The sequence below is a fragment of the Canis aureus genome, chromosome 11 (genome assembly GCF_053574225.1).
Source record: "Canis aureus isolate CA01 chromosome 11, VMU_Caureus_v.1.0, whole genome shotgun sequence".
NCBI classification, from domain to species: domain Eukaryota; kingdom Metazoa; phylum Chordata; class Mammalia; order Carnivora; family Canidae; genus Canis; species Canis aureus.
Window position 1 is genome coordinate 6620547 of NC_135621.1, and position 20646 is coordinate 6641192.

The window sequence follows — 20646 nt, forward strand, 5'->3', positions numbered from 1 at the left end:
AATGTTATTTTCCAGCATCCTTTAATAGCTTCATTTTGTGGAACGAGATTTATTTATTCCAATGCTGTCAGTTTTATAATAGTTCTTGTGTGTCATATAGAGGCATCCATCCAACATAATGACAGATTATGAAGAAAGAGGACACGAGAATAAATGGCCATAATAAGAGAAGGTAGATGTGGCAAATTCCCCGTCTTGATTCTCTTAATCATAGTTAAAGTTTCATTTTCTATGTAAATTTTTTCCATCTGTCATTGGGCTCTACAAATGAAAGAATCATGAGTGAAACTGCAAGTATTTATTTTCCATCTTAATGACAGATATTTAAGGAGTACAGAAAGCAAGTTTGTGATTTCAGAGAAGAAAACCAGACTTCTTAGAATAGGAAAATGAGTGATTTAGTTACATTTTTATTTTTCCTCCCACCTACCCAATTACACAATTCTTTCTAGACTTGATGAGAGCCTGAATATTTCTACCTAATGAGTAATCGAGTTGTTCAGCAGATAATACATGGCAAACTTGAACCCCACCAATCTAGCTGAGATAGGAAAATGGCCAGTGTGCGGACAGTGAAAGCAAAATTTACCAGGAGTTGCAATGATGATCGATCAATGCCGAGTGGTATATTTCTGTCAACATTCACAAAAATAATGTTCCTTTGAGGATTGTTATTTTAGGGCAAAATAAGACTTCATTAGGGAGTTAAGCTATGTAGTAAGAGAAACATCTCCAGCATTCCACTTTCTATAATAAAATTTTTTTATTCATACAACTCAAGAGAAAACTGATTAGCATTTTGACTTTGGAATGGCTGGAGGCCCTAGGTCAAAAGAACCGTCTCCATTAATGTTAGCTATTTTATAGGTCTCATTACTAATCTTTAATCCTTGCTTAAAATTATGATATTGCCTTATTACCTGGAATTGTGATTTATAAATGATAGCAGTGTAAAAATGTCACTAATTCATAATTTTACAGAGTATAGCTCATCAAAATTTTCTCTGATATGTTTTACGAAAGGGGAAAAACCCAAGCCCTTTAATTAATAACCTGTCCTGGAAAACCATCTTTCTAGAAGAGAACTGAAAAGACTTAAGGATAACCAATAATAGCCTGACATCCTCTTGTATTTCAAAAGAAATCATTTGCTATTAATAATGGTAAGCAGAGTTTCAGGACATTTTATGGGGGCATCACTCCTTTGCCTTGTCAGTTGGTTTTATGTTATAAAGAGGATGGTGATGGGGTGAACTAAGCTTGCAGGCATATATAACATTATAAAAGGGGAAGAATCTATGATGCTTCAACAGACAAGCCATTTCATTTTTGTCATTGAGTCATAGCAAAGTCATTGCTATCTGAGAAATTATTATAAAGCTATTATTTGCCATCTTAGACTTTATAGAACTACTTATATATAAGGTTAATATCAGTTTCTGTAATTACATCATACCAGGAAAATTTAGATGCAAATATCTAAAGTATTTTGTTCCATTCCTTAAAAATAAAAAGTGTACATGAATTTTAATTTGTCTGCAAAATTAGAAATATTATGGTAGATTTTTCACTACTTGGCTGTAATACTGGTTGGTGAAAATTGTTACAGCTACACTAAATGTATTCTTCCTTCGTTCTATTCTAATCCTCTCCTATCCCAGTAGTAGGAAGAACATCTAAGAGAAGGACGCGTGGGTGGCTCAGTTGGTGAAGCCTCCAACTCTTGATTTCAGCTCAGATCATGATCTCAGGGTTGTGAGATTGAGCCTTGCATCTGGCTCCATGCTCAGCGGGGAGTCTGCTTGGGATTCACTCTCTCCCATTTCCCCAACCCCTCCCTCTCACTCTCTCTCCAAAATAAATAAATAAAACTTTTTTTTAAAGGAACTTGTAGAATACTAAGGAGCATAACAGCAACAAAGAACCAGTAGATAGAAACTTGAAAATAGAATCATAAATATCAAAATATTTGCATAGCATCCCTTCAATACCTTGAGAAGCAAAGCCCCCAAACAAAGATGAAATAGTTAAGAGATGGTTTTACCAGCCTTTGGCTGGGGGCGTGATACTGAAGACCCGGGATCGAGTCCCGCATTGGGCTTTCTGCATGGAGCCTGCTTCTCCCTCTCCCATTGCCCGTGTCTCTGCCTCTCTCTGTGTCTCTCATGAATAAATAAAATCTTTAAAAATAAATAAATAAATAAATAAAAAATAAATAAATAAATAAATAAATAAATAAATAAATAAATAAATAGAAAATATAGATATCTTAACATTCCAAATCATTTTGCCTTGAAATATCTCCAGCATGATTAATATTATACCTGAAAATAAATACTAAGAAAAATCCTAATGGGGAAGGTTATCAGAACCTTGTATATGCAAATGTATATCATGAGGACTCTGAATTCGCTCACAGTTACTCAACATCATGACATGTAAATCAGAAAAATGTCACCCCAGATAAAATATCAGATAAGGGGTCCGATCTGGGTTCAGTCTCAAGGTGCAACACATGTCCTTTATCAGTAACAGTCCTTTCAACTGTCCACAAGTCCCTAGAAGTGGAATAGAAATCACTGTTTCTCAGTGGACAAGATATTGGTCGCTGGGGCCAAGGAGGGAATGTAGATCCCTGACTATCACCCACTATGTCATTGCCACTACCCAGTTGTGACAAACAGAAGAATGAAATGCTTTTACACATTTCCAAATGTGTATTGGACTAGATAATCATTTCTTAAACTGTGTTCTTAGTAATACTTTCCTGTGTGATATTAATTTGCATTACAAAAAAGAAAATGTGTTCATGGGCCAAGTATTATGTTTGCCACATAATCTATCAAATTATAAAGCAGATTTCTTTTTGTAGGAATTTTCTGGTTAATATGCTCATGAACTGAAAATTTCACAAGGATGGGGGTGGGGCAAAGTGTTTATAAAATATTCTAAGCTGATTTGACCAAACATTTTTTTTTTTCAAAAACCACTTAAGAGAAGTGAACTACATGATCTTTCAAATTCATACAGCACCATATTATATATGATATAGCTCATAATTTTATTTTCCTTGTTTTTGGAGACTCAATTTGAAAGACTAAAATGCCTGTAGAAAAGAAGCAAATATGCAAAATATTTTATATACACAAAGAGTCAAATAAATCATGTAATGATAATATGAATGATTCTACATTCATAAAAGAACGGTAGCATAATATGCCAGTTTCCATGTTAAACCTTTTCTTTACCATTCTCTCTCTCTTTTTTTAAGATTTATTTATTTATTTATTTATTTATTTATTTATTTATTTATGATAGACACAGAGAGAGAGAGACAGACAGACAGACAGACAGAGATACAGGAGGAGGGAGAAGCAGGCTCCATGCCGGGAGCCCAACATGGGACTCGATCCCAGGACTTTGGGCCAAAGGCAGGCACCAAACCACTGAGCCACCCAGGGATCCCCAAACATTCTCTTTTTATAACAGCCCTAACATAAAGTGATTATTTTTAATCTACTATTGGGAAAATGGAGACAGAGAGAGATGTTTTCCTCAGGGTATAAGCTACTTGCTATGAAAAAAAAAGATCTAAAATGTAGTTGTTCAAATAAGTCTTTTGTTTTTTTTTTTTTTGTCACTGGCAAAATATAGATGAGTGATCAAGGGTCAGTCAATGGCTCAGACTCACAGAATCATACAGGGAATCAGGTTCCTTCTATCTAATTTCTCTTCTGGCCCCTACTGTTGCTTGTATTTCCATGGCGGAAGCTAGGTCACTACTATCATATCTATATTCTAGCCCCAGGAAATGAGGAAACATTGAGAAGAAGGAAAGCTTTACAGAAAGTTTCAGGCAAGGGAGTTTAAGAAAAAATCACCAGCATGTTCCTACTCAAGCTTGGTTATGCAGGGGAGAAGTTCTATTACTGGAAGGAAGGAAGGAAGGAAGGAAGGAAGGAAGGAAGGAAGGAAGGAAGGAAGGGAGAGTGGGTACTAGAGGGAAATTTTCAATATCTGCCAAAAATGAAAAGGAGTGGGAGAGAAATGAAGAGAGAAAACCTATATACATCAAAACACAGTATCCTTCAAAATGCAAACCAAAATGCATAATGACAATAATAATGCTATCAGAGATTTTATAAAGGTTGTACTTTGTGCCACACATGTTCTGAATACTTTGCATAAGTACGTTAACCCATTTAATTCTCATAACAACCCTAAGGTGTGTGTACTTATTATTATTATTATTATTATTATTATTATTATTATTATTGCCACTTCACAGATGATGGAAATGAAGCAGAGATTCAGTGACTTGTGCAGAATGACACACTAGTAAGCAGTGACCTAGAATTCTAAAATAGGTTGTCTGGCTCTGAAATCGATGCTCTTCAGTGTCCCGCTCTGCTGCCTCTCTACATCCCTTCTTCCATGAATAGAAGAGCTCTTTACACAAATTTGTTCATCTCATGCCTGATTATACTGTGATCCAAGTTAACCTTGATTCTGTTAGAAAAAGTTGGTAAGTGAAGATTTAAGTCTGTGATAAATATCTTTATTTTCTGTATACATTATGATAGAAATAATAAGAGATGAGATTTATCTTGTCTAGATCTAGATGGCACTGTACTATTTTTAACTCCAGTAGCTACCAGACCTTGATATTTGGCCATCATTAGATTTCAGAATTCAGTGTGATTTGTCTTTCCTTGGAAAATCACCATTCACAGCATATCTGTTACGACAGATTCTGCATGTCAACCATATAAACGCATCTAAGTCCTTAGATTTGTTTCTTTTCTAATCCTCCTTTAAGTATGACATCAAGTAGAATATTAATACATAGTTTTGGGGTATCTTCAAAAGCCCTGAATATTTAGCATTATGTTAACAGACCTCATGTAATTCTATTCTGGCCATCACTAATTGTGCTTACATTGTGTAGTAGTTTCCTGCTCCTTGTTCAAAATAGAAGACACCTATGAATGGAATTAACATTGCCCGGATAGAGTCTGTACCAACAGAAGGGCAGTGGTACCAGTGTCCGTGCCACATAAGAAATTTTGGTCCACTCCCTATCTTGCTTATATTAGCAGTCTCGGAGAGAAAGCCTAGCCACAGAAGGAAGAAAGAGGAACCTGAAGCATTTCATTATTGCCCGGAGCCATAAAGGGGCAAGAGGAGAATCTGAATCAGACTCACTTCAGAGCTGTCACCATGCACCATGACTGTGGTTCAAGGTTCAGAAGCCCTAATTTACTCAGTGACCTGACCTAGGGAAACCAGTTGAATGTAGTCTATGCATATGGAATGTAATTTTTTAATTTTCTAATATCAATTTCCCCTTATTCATACCCTATCCGGAACCTGAATTAACTAGTTCAACATAGGTAATTTAACAAGTATTGCCCACAAAATCAGCATAAAGTGGTCCTTTTATTCATTAATGGGCCTCAAATTATAAAGTGTAAAGTTTGAGTTTTAAGCTCATAGGCGATTTTTTAAAGCTTTATTAAGCCATTATAACATCTCTAAATTATCTACACTCTGTTGCACCAGGAAGAAGTCTTCAACTAGATATCTTTTGGATCTTGATCTTTTTTTTTCCCCCAGAAGTTTGCTCTCACAATAGTCCTAAATTGTTGTATATTGAAATGTTTAACTTGGTTTGCAGTCAAAACTGCTGGAGAGAGATCATTTCTTTCACAAATGTGAGGCAAAAATATGTCCTTGAAGCCTTAAACTGAGTACATAAATATTTTCTCTTGTTTAAGTGAGATTCTCCCAAAAGTGACAGCTGTAAATAGATAAATGTTCTAAGTATGAATATTTTTTCTCACACTTACAAGTAATTTCTTCCCACAGGAGAGGTATAAGAGAGTGTTTATATCTCTTGAATCCTGATTATTTTTTCTAAAGTGTGACCTAAAGTTCATGAGCAAATTAAAGCCACATAAATTCCAGTGATTTCTTTTTGGCTTTTCTTTGTTAATTGTATCAGAATGTATCCCTGTAAAAATATAAAATAAACCTTAGTCTTTGCTCTTCTCAGTTCCTGTCACATCCTTTCCTTTCTGTCTCCCTTTCCAAATCAATATTAATTGACCCACATTCCTCTCAGGAATGAAATACCCTTTTGAAAATGGTCTTTTAGTGCTTTCTCCAAGAATATCATTTACAACCAAGATTAATCTAACATCAACTGATTTTCAGGCCAACGTAGTTGGGGGTATAAAGGTCTTTGAAACATTCTTAGAATTTTATGACAAAGGTAGCTATCGTACAAATTTAATTTTCAAAATGGAAACCAAAGAATGACAAAACTTGGTCAAAGACCCTTTAAAGAATGTATTGTTACCCAAGAAATAATGTTGGAAGGCGATCACTAAATTAGATTAAGAAGCAGTTTATAGGGGTGCCTGGGTGGCTCAGTTGGTTGAATGTCCAAGACTTGGTTTTGGCTCAGGTCATGATCTCATGGGTCATGGGAAGGAGCCCCACGTCAGGCTCTCTGCTCAGTGGAAAGCCTGCTTTTCCCTCTCCCTCTGCCTGCTGCTCCCCCTCCTTGTGTGTTCTCTCTCTCTGTCAAGTATATAAATAAAATCTTTTTTTTTTAAATCTACAACTGCATAGCATATAACCAGTAATCAATAGTAAGTAGCAAGTCAAACTAAACTAAGTTGCTCTTTAAAAAAATCTTTGAGTGAACCTGTTAGACAATGTTCTGGAATGTCAGAATATTCTAAGGAAGCTGGTAAAAACACTCACACTAGCGCACAGAAGGGAGAGGCCTCTGATAAGTAGTGGGAGCAGGTCTAACTTAGGTCATGAATGAGCAGTGAGTTTCAACAGGTTGAAATGAAGCGGCTTGTAAAGTTATGGTTTCAGGGAAATCAAGAGCAAAGCATGGAAAGCCAAAAGGAAATTTCCTAGGAATTTCAGATATTTGACTTGAGGATATTACACATTTACAGAGAAGACTAAGATGAATTATGTATGAAAAGCTAAGGCTAGGGCACTTTTTGCTTCATCTTAGAAGTTAGTGATTCTGTGTTTCTGCAGAAAACTAGACTAATGTGCTTCACCACTTAGAACAATATAGATATTTCATCATTTCTCTACAAGGTACTAATGCATGAGATTATGTTAATTTTTATTTTTTAATCTTTTTTTGGCATTTGCTTTTAGTAGCCATATAAAAAACATCTCATATGCAATAGTCTGTATTTAAGCTTTTAAAAAATATAACTTCCCAGTATGACCTAGCATTCTACTAAGAGCATTGGCAGTCTTACATGATCAAGTTTGAAAGTCAGCATAGTAGATAATGGGGATCTACTGCTCTACCAAAGAGCATGTTCTACTAAAGAGCGTGATATAATCAACTTGAGAGTAATCACTACAGTACCCACTCGATGGATTGTCAAAAAAGAGAGAAAGGAAGTAGGTGAAACAGAAGGTCGTAGAGATAAATAATGGAAAATAAACAGTTAATGTTCAATTTGAGGGGGATAAAACTTGACACACACACACAAAAAACTAAGAATGTGAATTTGATGATGAATTACAGTTGTATTCCATTGTGAATTATTCATTTATTCCGAATCAAATCTGATTATATGTTACTCATATCTTAATTTTTTTCATACTATAACTCTTTACATATTAATTTCCCAAAGTATGCACTAGTTTATTCACTATGGCTTGCTTCATAATCTACTGTGGTATACCCAGAAGCAACCTTATTTAAATTACTAGCGATCAAGATATTAAAATAGAATTCAGGTGAAAACACTAATCCCAAATTTAAAATGCACACAGCAGAGAAAATACCCTTTCTTTCTGTTTAATGAATTTGCAGATGTAACATAGTGAAATGTAATCAGAGAACAGCATCCTCACTTAACCATGTGACAGATCATGAAACATATATATTTTCCACTTATTAAATATTTAGAAGGAATAATGAGTGATCAGTAATTACATAAGTAATCTATTAATTTAATTTTATTTATAATTAAATATGCAAGCCATGCTGTATACAAATGAATAAGATAGAGTAAAATAATACTTGTTAGATGTTCTTTGACAGGATTATCAAAATACTCCACAATTTATGGTATCTATTATAGATATATTTATCCCTAAATCTGGAAGTTAGTAATTTACATGTTTGAATGATATGATGATATATAAGAAATTGTGACTTCAGATAATTTAAAAATCTAATCCAAGGGCGTCTGAGTGGCACAGTTAAGTGTCTGATTCTGGCTCAGGTGAGGATCTCAGGGTCCTGGGAGCCAGCCTTCTGTCAGGCTTCCTCCTCAGCAGAGTCTGTTTGTCCCTCTCCCTCTGCCCCTCCCCCTACTCATGCTCTCTACTCTCTCTCTCTCAAGTAAATAAATAAAATCTTTAAAAATGAAAATAAATAAAATAAAAATCTATTCTAAAAGTACCCAGATATAAGGTATAATATTGCATAATAATATTATGTAGTCATATTTCTTAACTTATGGCAATGGTTCTTAATTGGGGCCAATGTCCCTCTCCCTCTCTTTCCTGTAACTCAGGGGACATTTGACAACATCTGGGATATTTTTTTTTATTGTCAGCATGGATGGGGTGGGGTTTGATACTAGTATCTAGTGGCAGAGGCTAGTATGTTCAGGCTATTAAACATCCTACAATTAAAAGGACGATACCTCCCCCCAAACAAAGAATGATCTGGCTCAAAATACAATGGTGCCAAGGTCGAGAAACCCTGACTTAGAATGTTGGTTTAAAATGTAAGCTGTAAAAACCAAATTTACTCAGTTTAATGCATTTATATGATTATATCTTGATGGGTGGCAAACAGATTGTGAAGATTAAATAACATTCTTTATGCATCAGATTTTGCCTTATTTCATTCAACAGCCTTTTTTTAGTGTATACATAAGGATACGGTGACTGATAATGTTCATTCTGTGTTTATATGAAAACTAAAATATAGTGAAAACACTCTCCTACTCATTCTCTGTGAGTGAATATAAATACTTTCTTAAATGTTATTATTTTAAAATGAGAAGTCCTCTATATTTGCCAAGAGGAATTTTATTAACCAGCTCTTAGTACAAAAGTAAAATAGGTGCTAAAGGACAAAAAAAAAAAGAATATATTTAGAATAGGAGGGGCTCCACTTTGTGAGATGGCAAAGCTCAATTTTTCATCAGTTTAGAATCATGCAACATCTGAAAATGCAGAACATGGAATTCTGAAACTTTTAGGTGAGAATTTTCTTATTGCTTCTAGATCCATCCCTAATTTTCTTTTCCTTAAAGGAAATCTCAGATTTTTTATGCAGTTTCATCTCTCTTCATTTATATTTCATACTTTTCACCCACACATTTCCCATCTCTTAGGACAGAGTTATAAGAAAGTATAGAAGAAATTTAATTTACTGTCACCTGAACAATGATAAGCAATAGTAGACAATAAAGTGAGTGCAACTGGATAGGCCTATAACTGACAGAGACTTGTATTATTTCTTATTTAGTGTCAATCTGCAAAATATTGTAGCTTAGTTGTTAGGGTTTTTAAGAACTGCTTTAAAATATGTGTTCAGCAATCTTTTGATGATGGTGATAAAAGATTAGATGATAAAAATAACAGAAGTGGCAGATCTTTGCAGCTTGGGACTCAATTAAAAGTAATACTTGTTCTGTAGTATTCTGTAGAATGAAGTAGAAAACAAAGCAGCCAACGTTTTATTCCATGTAGTCTGGAAAAAAATATGTGGGGACAATAAACAAAAAGAATGGAAGACTGGTAATAAAGATCTAGGCGATAAATGTTCAAAATTTACAGTGTTCAAGTGTGTAATGTACAGAATCAATATGTTGTGCACCTGAAAGTAATACTGTATGCCAATTATACTTCAATAATGAAAAGTTTTCAAAGGGGAGGGGAGGGGCACCTGGCTGGCTCACTTGGTGGAGCAGGTAACTCTTGAGCTCAGGGTTGTGAGGTCAGTGAAGAGATTACTTAAAAATAAAATCTTTATAAAAAAATTGCCAGGAGTGTCCTTTTCAATTTGGGACAGTGTAATTAATAAGAAGCACAGAGAACGTAGAAAGTCCTTGGACAATGATGACAAAAACTATAAAACATACTACATACTTACATAATATAAACTATAAAACTACATACATACTTAATCTCAATTAAGATTAGGAAAAAAGAAAATAATTACATGTAATTTATTTATTTTTTTTACATGTGATTTAATCTATTATTTGTACAAATAGATTGTCTAAGGAGGTGTCTTAGAGAAGTTCTGTTTTTCAATATTTGTAGTTTATAAACACTTGAAATTTATTCCTAGCTTGTTATAATCTAATCAATTGGAATAACTATGATGAAATAATATTGGTTTTCTCAAATGTGTTATCCATACCTTCTGATATAATTATAAAGATTTTCTTTACTATTATACATTTCAAGATAAACCAGAAAAATAAAATGACTAAAAAGTAATCCCCATTTATTGTTCAGGTAAGTATCTATGAGTATCATAAAGATTTTCTAAAAAAATAAAAATAAAAAATAAAAATAAAGATTTTCTAATACTACTAAGGATCTATCTAATACATTTATGTGAAAATTAAAGAATAAAATTGCTGCTCATTGAAATGTAACAATAATATAATAACCTATTTGTGTAAACTAGTTGATAACAAATCATTTAATAAATTATTTCTCCAGGATTTATTGAGCTTTACTATAAAAAGTATTAATCTCCACTGGATAAGATCCAGTAACAAAAATGCTTAGCCCTATTGTGCTTATCATTCTTGTAATAGAAGAGAGCTAAACATCTACTTTAAATTATTTATTCATAGATGTAATATATAATGTATGTGATTTTAATTTTTGGTATATATGTGTATATATAATTAGATGGGTTAGAACTATGAGGATAAAAAAATAAAGGAAAGGGAGATGAGTGTAGAGGCATTGGTGATAGTGGTGGGAGGTTTTAAATACGGGGGTCAGGGAAGAAATTACATAAGCAGTGATACTTCAGTGATGACCTAAAGGAGGTTATGTTAGGCCAAAAAATGCCTCCCTCCAAAAGATATCCATGGCCTAATCTCTGGAAAACTATAAATGTTTACTTTATGTTGCAAAAAGGAGGGGAGGGAAAAGTCTTTGCAGATGTGATTAAATTAAAGATTTAGAGGTGTCAAGATTGTCCTGGATTATCCCGTTGGACCCTAAGTGCTAAATACAATCATGAATCCTTTTCAAGTGGCAGTGGAAGAGATTTTACTCATAAACAGAAGAGGAAAAAGCATGTAATCACAGAGACAAAGACCTGTGTAATGCAGCCATGAGCGAAAGAATAAGTAGGTACCAGAAGCTGGAAGAGACAAGGAATGGATTCACCCTTAAAACCTCCAGAGAGAGTGAAGTCCTATCCATACTTTGATTTCAATCCACTGTTAGTGGTTTCAAACTTCTTACATCCAGAACTGTGAAAAAAAAAATATTTGTACTGTTAGGACACTAAACATGTGGTAATCTTTAAGAGCGCTCATAGGGAACAAATACAAGGTGAGGATGCAAGTAATACAGATCCCTGGGAACAGAGAAGGTATGTAGGAGAAATACCAAGAGCCATCTTTTGGACCTGTTAAGTTTGAGAAGTCTACTCGATGTCCAACTGGGGCTGTGGAGGAGAGTCAGGGGAAGTTCAGGGGAGTGATATGGACTATTTAAATACATTTGAGAATTATTAACGTGTAGACTGTAGTAAAGTCATGGGACCAGATGACTGAGATATTTAGAAAAAAGAAAAGGTCAAAAGATATTTAGTAAAAAGAAAAAGTCAGGTGACTGAACTATGGACCCTTTCAGTGTCGGAGATTAAGGATATGAAAAAGACCCAGAATAGAAAGCTGAGAATAGAGTGGCCTGAGTGGTCAGAAGGTAATCAGGCAAAAATGGTAACCCTGGAATTCAGTAAAGAAAGTATTTCAAGGAGTTTGCACATCAACTATATCAAAGCTTAAGGGCAAGTTAACTGAGAACTGTGGGATAACCTTTCTTTTAGCAACAAGCAATTCATTGCTAGAATTTTTAACAATTTCAGTGGAAGGGTGGGCGGGGGGTAAATATCTGATTGGACTAGAAAGAAATTGAAGATCACAAATATAGTCAACAAATCCAAATAATGTCACTTAAAATTACACGGATTTCTTCTCCTAGTTACTGGGTTTAACCTAATCTCTAAATTAAAATGAGACGAACAATAACGAAAAATGATGACATCATGTACACACAGAACCAGTCCTACAAATATCTGTCCATGTCTTTATTTCAAATGGGGCATGGTACAAATCTATTATATATTAGGCATAGCTTTTTCTTCCTTTCCATTATAATCACACTACAAGGCAGTCAGGATAGATACAGTAAAATAATTCTCGGTGATGTCACAATGTAAATCACTTAGCCTGTCTTCATAGGAATATGTGTGGATTTTATACCATACATATTTATACTCTAAACATTTACATTTATCAATTTATCATGGTGATTTCTCTTCTTCAGCTTTGTTATAAATATCTAAGTTAAAGTCAGAAAACTATAAATCCAGTGAGAGGTGAAATCATATTTATCTTACCGTAACAAACTCACTGTAGAGAATAGTGTTTGGGATGTGGTAAGTGTTCAATAAACATTTATTAAATGAAGGAAAAGCTAACCACTTTTTGATGTCCACTCATCTTCAAGCTTTCCTTCGTAGTAATTTAGATGGCTGAAAATCTCAGATCCTCAGATTGCCCACTCTTAAAGTGGAAAAAATTCAACTCCCCTTACAAGACTTCTGTAAGAATTTGAGACAATAATAAGCATCTTACCATTGGAAAACTTTAAATGTTATTATTCTATTTGGAAAGGAACAGAATGACTAAAACTTCCTCTCAGGATTATTATCACTCTACCAACTTCCTTCAACTTTCTTGTGGTTTCTTCTTCAAAAAAGTTATTGATATCTTCAGTAGCATTTTATACTACCCCATTCATTTTGCCTTTGTGCATTCATTTCATTTTTTATCATTACATCATTAGATTCTCAGAAAGGATTTTAGGTAAGTTCATGTACCTAGATACCATCCTGTATTTGAGGTCTCACAGTTTCTAGACTTCTAACATCCCGTCGTGTTGCAAATTGTTACAGTCACTTTTGCCATCCTATACTCCATATATCTGGTTTTACTTTCGTGAAATCAAAACTCTCTACTTTCTCCAATTTGTCGCTTGTATTTTCTCATTACACTTGTCACATAGAAATTTTATTATTAGCAGCATACCTACTAAATTCTAAAGTTATTTGAACTTATATTTACATACATAATATCTACCACAATTATTGGCCCTTAGTAAATAGTTAACAAATATTGAACAAAGAAAGACATGCATTGATGGATGTGTCCTCAGAACATATTTTTGTAATTGGTAAAGATAAAGATATTGCTATTGAGATTTAGTAATGGAGTCATCGGAAACAAACTACTTGGTTACAAGAATAAGATAATACTGAAATTTATATTTAAGAACCTCATCCCAGTCCTCCCTGAACCTAATGGAACTATGATGACCCCTGGAGATATAAAAATACAACTCTTTAAGGCTGAATTTCCCAGAGGCCCTGCTTTCCAAATGCCTAATACAAATTGTCTCATTTGTACAGAAAATGTAAGTCAAGTCCATGCATTACAGTTATTAGTGATTTTTAAGATACAGTAATGGTATATCCCAAGGGTGACACCTATTCTAAAGCCACCTTATTATTACTTTACTTATGACAAGAAGTTAGCAATGAAGAACAAGTTGCTGTGCACAATGTCTCATTCCTTGATAGCTGAGGATATTAATTCATGAGCTTCAGGCAAGTACATTGATCTTTCTAGCCATCCAGAAATAAAATGTCATGTAGAGCAACTACTTCTTCATTGCTATTCCAGCACAGTTTTTCCCCTCCCTTGAGACTATTTTTTCTCACATTAAGAATAAAAATATACCCGGTCTTTTCTGAGAAATGATGACAAACACAACCACAGGTTTAGAGGTACTCAGTCTCATTAGTGTCCTCTTTGATGAGCACTGCACTATGCCTCAGATGATGAAAATATACAATGGTTACCGGCTACTCAGAAATAAAACTCTTTTTATTTCCTCCTGCTTCAAATTAATATATCCTCATATTGACCCCAAAGAGACCAAGGCTGGACCTGGACAAATGCCCAGTCATGCACATGGTGGAAATTATGATTGAAAGGGTAAAATACATAAGACCTCTCTACAAATCCTTTTGAGTAAAATTTCTGGGTAATAGACTAGTGAATTAACATGCTGCATGAATCCCCTGCCTAAATTCTACCCATTTCCACAGACAACCTGAATATCCTTGAATATAGTATGATAAATGGAAACACACAAAAATCCCAGCAATATCCCAGAAGATCCACAAATACAAAACATATCGAGCAATGCAAAGGAGGGAAAGGGGAGCTAGAGTGACATAATCTAACCACTGAGAAAAATGAAATAATGTGGGAGGATGAGAAAGAATTTCAGTTAATGTGCATATATAAAATATGATTATAAATAGTGTATAAATATAGACTAGATACAGACCTGTGGAATATTTCATCCTATAGCCCTTGTGCACTTTGCTATAATGCTTCCAAACTAAAGTCTCTGAATTTCAGCATATAGTGAATTAATAGAGTAACTGACCTTGAGAAAATAGCCAAGTATTATGAATACTTTGTTTTAAGGGAAGTTTTAACAAATCATATGCTTTGCAGTCAGAGAAATCTGGGTCATACTGATTTCTGCATTTTTTTTCACTTTGAGCAATTATATATCCTTCCTAAGGTAAGTACTCTCATGTAAAAATTGATAAAACCAAAACCTCTATTTCAAAAACTTTTTTTATTCCTTTGAGGAAGTGAAATTTAAAAACCCCAAGTTTATTAGAAATATTTCTTTCTTGGGATCCCTGGGTAGCTCAGCGGTTGAGCGTCTGCCTTTGGCTCAGGGCCTGATCCCCAAGTCCTGGGATCGAATCCTGCATCAGGCTCTTTGCATGGAGCCTGCTTCTCCCTCTGCCTGTGTCTCTGCCTCTCTCTCTCTGTGTCTCATGCATAAATAAATAAAATCTTTTTTTAAAAAAAGAAATATTTTTTCTCATGCTGTAATCTATCCATTATCTATCATCTATCTATCTATCTATCTATCTATCTATCTATCTATCTATCTATCATCATCTATCTATATTTTACTCCCAGTATAATTAACAAGTGTATAATACAGTGATTAAACAATTCTATACATTACTCACTTCTCATCATGATAATTGTACTCTTAATCCCCTTCACCTATTTCACTCATTTCCCCAATCACCTCCCCTCTGGCAGCGCCCAGTTTATTCTCTATATGTAAGAGTCTGTTTTAAGAGTCTTTTTTTTTTCTTTGTTTTGATCCTTAAGTTCCACATATAAGTGAAATCATATCATGTTTGTCTTTGGCTGACTTATTTCACTTAGCATATACCCTCTAGATCCATCGATACTGTAACTGGCAAATTTCACTCTTTTCTATGGCTGAGTAATGTTTTGTTGACCGTATATACTACTTCTCCTTTATTCGTTCACCGGTGGATGGACACTTGGGTTGTCTCCATATCTTGGCTATTGTAAATAATGTTGCAATAAACAAATGGGTCCATATTTTTTTTCAAATTAGTATTTTCACTTTCTTTGAGTCAATACCAAGAAGTAGAAATACTGGATTATATAATAATTCTTTTTTTTAAATAAATGTATTTTTTATTGGTGTTCAATTTACCAACATACAGAATAACACCCAGTGCTCATCCTGTCAAGTGCCCACCTCAGTGCCCATCACCCATTCACCCCCACCCCCCGCCCTCCTCCCCTTCCACCACCCCTAGTTTGTTTCCCAGAGTTAAGAGTCTTTATGTTCTGTCTCCCTTTCTGATATTTCCCACACATTTCTTCTCCCTTCCCTTATATTCTCTTTCACTATTATTTGTATTCCCCAAATGAATGAGAACATACACTGTTTGTCCTTCTCCGATTGACTTACTTCACTCAGCATAATACCCTCCAGTTCCATCCACGTCGAAGCAAATGGTGGGTATTTGTCATTTCTAAAGGCTGAGGAAGGGATTCCTGGGTGGCGCAGCGGTTTGGCGCCTGCCTTTGGCCCAGGGCATGATCCTGGAGACCCAGGATCGAATCCACATCAGGCTTCCGGTGCATGGAGCCTGCTTCTCCCTCTGCCTATGTCTCTGCCTGTCTCTCTCTCTCTGATGACTGTCATAAATAAATAAAAATTTAAAAAAAAATAAAGGCTGAGGAATATTCCATTGTATACATAAACCACATCTTCTTTATCCATTCATCTTTCGATGGACACCGAGGCTCCTTCCACAGTGTGGCTCTTATGGCCATTGCTGCTATAAACATCGGGGTGCAGGTGTCCCGGCGTTTCATTGCCTCTGTATCTTTGGGGTAAATCCCTAACAGTACAATTGGTGGGTCGTAGGGCAGGTCTATTTTTAACTCTTTGAGGAACCTCCACACAGTTTTCCAGAGTGGCTGCACCAGTTCACATTCCCACCAACAGTGTAAGAGGGTTCCCTTTTCTCCGCATCCTCTCCAACATTTGTGGTTTCCTGCCTTGTTAATGTTCCCCATTCTGACTGGTGTGAGGTGTTATCTCACTGTGGTTTTTTTTTTTAATTTTTTTTAATTTTTTTAAATTTATGATAGTCACAGAGAGAGAGAGAGAGAGGCAGAGACACAGGCAGAGGGAGAAGCAGGCTCCATGCAGGGAGCCCGACATGGGATTCGATCCCGGGTCTCCAGGATCGTGGCCTGGGCCAAAGGCAGGTGCCAAACCGCTGCGCCACCCAGGGATCCCTCTCATTGTGGTTTTGATTTGTATTTCCCTGATGGCAAGTGATGCAGAGCATTTTCTCATGTGCTTGTTGGCCATGTCTGTGTCTTCCTCTGTGAGATTTCTCTTCATGTATTTTGCCCCTCTTCACCGATGACATGATACTCTACATAGAAAACCCAAAAGCCTCCACCCCAAGATTGCTAGAACTCATACAGCAATTTGGCAGCGTGGCAGGGTACAAAATCAATGCCCAGAAATCAGTGGCATTTCTATACACTAACAATGAGACTGAAGAAAGAGAAATGAAGGAGTCAATCCCATTTACAATTGCACCCAAAAGCATAAGATACCTAGGAATAAACCTCACCAAAGATGTAAAGGATCTATACCCTCAAAACTATAGAACACTTCTGAAAGAAATTGAGGAAGACACAAAGAGATGGAAAAATATTCCATGCTCATGGATCGGCAGAATTAATATTGTGAAAATGTCAATGTTACACAGGGCAATTTACACGTTTAATGCAATCCCTATCAATATATAATAATTCTATTTTTAATTTTTTGAGGAACCTCCATACTGTTTTCCACAGTGGCTGCATCAGTTTGCATTCCTGTCCAGGAAGTATGAAAGTTCCTTTTTCTCCACATTCTTGCCAACACATGTTTCTTGTGATTTTGATTTTAGTCATTCTGACAGCTGTGAGATGATATCTCATTGTAGTTTTGATTTGCATTTCCTCGATGATGAGTGATGTTGATCATCTTTTCATATGTGTGTTGGTCATCTGTATGTCTTCTTTGGGGAGAATGTCTGTTTATGTTATCTACCTGTTTTTTAATTGGATTACTTTTTAATTGGATTTTTTTAATTGGATTACTTTTTTTTCTGGTGTTGAGTTGGATAACCATATTTTTTGGATATTAATCCATTATCAGATATACCATTTACAAGTATCTCCCATCCAATAGGTTGTCTTTTTGTTTTGTTGATTGTTTCCTTTGACGTGCAAAAGCTTTTTATTTTAATGTAGTCCCAATAATTTATTTTTGCTTTTGTTTACACTGACTCAGGAGAAATATATAGAGAAATGTTGCTACAGCTAATATCAGAGAAATTACTGCTTGTGCTCTCTTTTAAAATTTCTATGGTTTCAGATCACACATTTAGGTCTATAGCCCATTTTGAGTTTCTTTTTGTGTATGGCGAAAGAAAGTGGGCAAGTTTCATTCTTCTGCATGTGGCAATCCAGCTTTCCCAACACCATTTGTTGAAGAGGCTGTCTCTTTCCCATTGCATATTCTTCCCTCCTTTCTCATAGATTAATTTTTTTTTCTCATAGATTAATTGACCGTATGATTGTCAGCATATTTTTGACTTCTGGGATCTCTATTCTGTTCTATTGCTTTATGTGTCTATTTTTGTGCCAGTACCATGCTGTCTTGATTACTAGAGCTTTGTAGTATATCTTAAAACCTGGGACTGTGATACTCCCACCTTTGTTCTTTCTTAAGATTGCTCTGCCTTATTGGGGTAGTTCCATACAAATTTTAGGATTATTTGTTCTAGTTCTATGAAAAATACCATTGGTATTTTGACAAGGACTACATTAAGTCTGTAGATTGCTTTGAGTGTTATGGACATTTTAACAATATTGGTTTACATGAGCATGGGATATCTTTCCATTTTGTTAGTGTCATCTTCAATTTCTTTCATCAACATTTCATAGTATTCAGAGTACAAGTTTTTCACTGCCTTGGTTGAGTTTATTCCTAGATATTTTATTATTTTTGGTGCAATTATAAATGGGATTTGTTTTTAATTGCCCTTTCCACTATTAGTGTATAGGAACCCAAGAGACTTCTGTATATTACTTTTGTATCCTGCAAACTTATGAATTCATTTATCAGTTTGGTAGTTTTTTCTAAGTCTTTAGGATTTTCTAGATTTAGCATCATGTCAAAAAAAAAAAAAAAAGAAAAGAAAAAAGAAAAAAGAAAAACTTGGAAGCCTTTTCTTTTCTTGTCAGATGGCTGTGGCTAGGACTTCCAGTACTAGGTTGAATAAAAATGGTGAGAGTAGACATTCTTGCCTTGTTCCTCTGATCTAGGGGGAGAGTTCTCCTTTTTCATCATTGAGGATGATGTTAGCTATGGGTGTATATATATATATATATATATATATATATATATATAGAGAGAGAGAGAGAGAGAGAGAGAGAGAGAGGAAACATATAGTGTTGTTGAGGGTTTTTATCATGAATGGGTGTTGTATTTTGTCAAATATTTTTCCACATCTATTGAAGTGACCATATGTGTTTATTCTTCTTCTTGTTAATGTGATATATCATATTGATTGAGTTGTGACTATTAAACCACACTTGCATTCTAGAATAAATCCCATTTGATCATGGGGAATTTTTTTTTTTTAAACATATGTTGGCTTTGGTTTGCTAATATTTTGTTGAGGATTTGTGCATCTATGTCCTTCAGAGATAGTGGCTTTTAGTTCTCTTTTTTTGTGGTGTCTTTATCTGATTCTGATATCAGGGTAATAATCCTGGCCTCATAAACTGAATTTGGAAATTTTCCTTCCTCTTCTGTTTTTGGAATAGTTTGAGAAGAATAGTCATTAGCCATCTTTAAATGTTTGGTAGAACTCATCTGTAAAGCCATCTCTTCCTAGGCTTTTGTGAAAGTTTTTGGTTACTGATTTAATTTCATTGCTAGCAATCAGTCTGTTCAAACTTTCTATTTCTTCTTAATTCCATTTTGGGAGGCTATCTGTTCCCTAGGAATTAATCTATTTCTTCTAGACTATCCAGTGTATTGGCATACAATTTTTCAAAATATTCTCTTATAATAGTTTGTGTTTCTGTGGTATCGGTTCTTGTTTACTTTCTTCCATTTCTGATTTTGTTTGAGTCTTCTCTCTCCCTCCTTCTCTGTCTCTGTCTCTGTCTCTCTCTCTCTTTAATTAGTCTGGGTAAAGGTTTATAAATTTCATTAATCTTCTCAAAGAACTAACTCCTTGTTTTATTATTGATTTGTTCTATTGTGGTTTTTTTTTTTTTGAGTTTTCTGTTTTGTTTTGTGTTTTCATTTATTTATAATTCTAATCTTTATTTCCTATCTTCTACTGGTTTGGGGTTTTGTTTGTTCTTCTTTTCCCCAGCTTCTTTAGGTATAAGGTTAGGTTATTTGAGATTTTTCTTGCTTCTTGAGGTAAATCTGAATGCTATAATCTTCCTGCTGTGTCTTTTGCTGCATCTCCAGAATTTTGGAAATTTGTGTTTTCATTTTCATTTATCCCCGTGAATTTTTTCATTTGCTCTTTGATTTATTGGTTAACTCATTCATTGTTTAATGGTAATACATTTAACCTCTATGTATTTGTGTTCTTTCCAGATTTTTTTCTTGTGGTTGACTCCTAGTTTCATAGTATTGTGATCAGAAAAAAATGTATGATGTGATTTCAGTCTTTTTAAAATTGTTAAGACTTGCTTTGTGGCCTAATATGTGATTTATTCTGGAGAATATTCTATGGACATCTGGAAATAATGTATATTTCCTTGTTATTGGGTGGAATTTCCTAAATTTATCTATTAGATCTATCTGGTCCAGTGTATCATTCAAAGCCACTGTTTCATTGTTTCTTACCTC

General features: G+C 34.7%; 1 long non-coding RNA gene across 1 annotated transcript in view; it reads left to right on the forward strand.

Annotated features, from left to right (window-relative positions):
• The window catches only part of LOC144322933 (uncharacterized), a 187433-nt gene that overhangs the window by 63721 nt on the left and 103066 nt on the right, over positions 1-20646 (forward strand). The gene's annotated exons all lie outside the window — the stretch shown is intronic.